General features: G+C 36.2%; 1 pseudogene; it reads right to left on the reverse strand.

Moving 5' to 3' along the window:
- Nucleotides 1–986: 986 nt before the first annotated feature.
- LOC132295873 (vacuolar iron transporter homolog 4-like) lies at nucleotides 987–2,372 on the reverse strand (annotated as a pseudogene).
- Between the last annotated feature and the right edge of the window lie 203 nt (nucleotides 2,373–2,575).

Below are 2,575 nucleotides of genomic sequence, written 5' to 3' on the forward strand. Positions count from 1 at the left end.
GTAAAATGGTATAACACTTGGTCAAAGTAAATCAGAAAAAGCATTTTTCTTACCACTATCATGTTTTCATCAAACCGCTGTTCATTATCCACAAAATGTGCCTTGACCCTATCAGAAAATGGGCCCTGTACAAGTAAAATGGCATAACACTTGGTCAAAGTAAATCAGAAAAAGCATTTTTTCTTACCACTATCATGCTTTCATCAAATCGCTGTTCATAATCCACAAAATGTGCCTTGCACCTGTCAGAAAATGGGCCTTGTACACACCATAATTAATTCAGTTGGACAAGTAATGGTAGTGCAAAAATCTCCTCTCATTAAAAGATTGTTACAAAATTTGAATTGTAATTTGTTTGCCACTAGCTAATCATGTTTGTGCCTCATAAAGATCCCACATAATCTTATTTATACATATAAATTTATTTATAATTTTTTTTTACAACTCTTAATGGAGAATTTTTTTTTTTTTTCAACAAATTATCTCAAATCATAAAAAAATGGACTATTACATATAAACTTATAATTGTATTAATATATATTTAATTATTCAAAACAAAAACAAAACAGTCTTTACCAAACAGGTATCCTGATTCAGAATTTTTGACAACAAAAAGAATTCCCCAAACGTGTTTTGTTTTCGGATTCCTTAAAACACATGCCATTACCAAACGCGTTTTCGGTTACCAAACACCGTTCCGATTTCTACTAAAAACACACCAATACCAAAACGGTTGTTTTCATATCATATCAAACCATAACGGTTGTTTTCATATCATATCAAACCATAACGCCTATATGTTATCGCGATCTAAACGGGCCCATAGCCTTTTCTTTTCCATAATTAAAAGTGGAAGAGTTTTCCTCCACAAAGATATATATATATATATATAGATATAGATATATATCATTTTATGAAATCATAGATCAAAGAAGCAATTATTCTATGAAAAATATTTTTCCGGTGGTGGTCAATTCATACTTTTTTTCTGAGTCGTGACTCATGATATATATTTTTATCATACACACACAATATTGACTTGTAGCAAACGCAATTCAGATAGGAATTTTTTTTATATTTTTTTGTCTGTCAAATATTAACACATACACACAAATGCCTATCATGGGACTCCATTAAGATACAATTGAAATTATTGAATTTTTTTTTTTTTTTTTCTAGCATTGACGAGAATCAAGCTCACACATCTATTTAAATAATTAATAATACATGGATTCAGAAGAATTGTTACAACTCCATAAATAGATTCATGGTTAAGATTTATGAGAATGATTGTGAAAATGAGAGGTATATTATGGAGAAAGCTAATCATTCTGACGCGTCGGAGGTATTACATGATTTTTTCTTGTTATTCATTCGATTAATTTTTATACAGCACATTACATGTGTAAATGTGTCAATTTTATTTAATTTTTTTACATTATGATGCAATACACAATAAAAGAGCGTGACAGTACATTCAAGAACAAAAAAAGTTGAACCGGTCTACACGTTCTTTATTAGAGTGTGTGCGCGCATGAGAGAGAGTGCCTAGTACTTGAAGATTAATAAAAAGGCAAAATTAACGTAATCTTGTTTAATTTCAATAACCTTTTTTTGGCATCTCCAAAGCACATAATGAAAATTAAATAATTAAAAAAAATTAAAAAAAAAAAAAAAGGGATCAAAGTACAACAAAATCAAATTACAGAAATACCCACAAAAAGAAAATTACAGAAAAGAAAACCCTAACACATGATCACAAATATGTTACCAATAATACAGTCACATTCCAGTAGAACCAACCAACTTGGTTAGGCCAAAGGTGAGACCCATGGCAAGCCAACCCCCAACCAAAACCCTCAATGAGGACTTCACCACAGGTGACCTCCCATCACTGCACTCAACCCTCCAAACCCTAACAGTGCAAAACTCACATTCCCAACCACCAACCCCAACCTCAGCTTATAGTCCTTCACGAACGCCGCCGCCAGCAGCGGCACCACGGCCCCCACCGCGAAAGACAAGGCCGACGCCGCTGCCGCCCTGAGAGGGTCCGGCAAGCCCCTTTTCTTGTCCTCCAAGGCATTTCTACTCATAATATTGCTCTCTCTCTTCATTTGAGCCATTTCTAAGTCATACTGCGAGTACACGGACACAAACTCTCCGATGGCCATACTACAAGCTCCGGCCACCGACCCGGCAATCCCAGTGAGGATCATGGTCTTTACATCATTCCGGACCGCCCCAACTCCCATCATCAGTGATGCCGTCGAGAGAAGGCCATCGTTGGCGCCCAACACGGCGGCTCTAAGCCACTGTGCTCTTTTAGAGTAGTCAAAAACATCCACCTCCACCTCCTCCACTCCATGCATGGTTGGGATTGCATGTTTAATTTCATTTAAGGATGGTTGTGGTTCGGTAGTTTGGTTGGTATTTGCCATGAAAGAAGAAGAAGCAGCAGCAGCTAGGAATTAAAGAGAGGCTAGAATGTGTTTGTGTGTGAGAGAGAGAGATTGTTTATGTGAAGAAGTGTGGAGGACACACGCCCCCTATATATAGGAGGAGGAGGAGATGG

Source organism: Cornus florida, unplaced genomic scaffold (genome assembly GCF_030987335.1).
Source record: "Cornus florida cultivar Cherokee Brave unplaced genomic scaffold, ASM3098733v1 CherokeeBrave_3.0.0_Hap2_Chr02, whole genome shotgun sequence".
In the NCBI taxonomy this organism is placed as follows: domain Eukaryota; kingdom Viridiplantae; phylum Streptophyta; class Magnoliopsida; order Cornales; family Cornaceae; genus Cornus; species Cornus florida.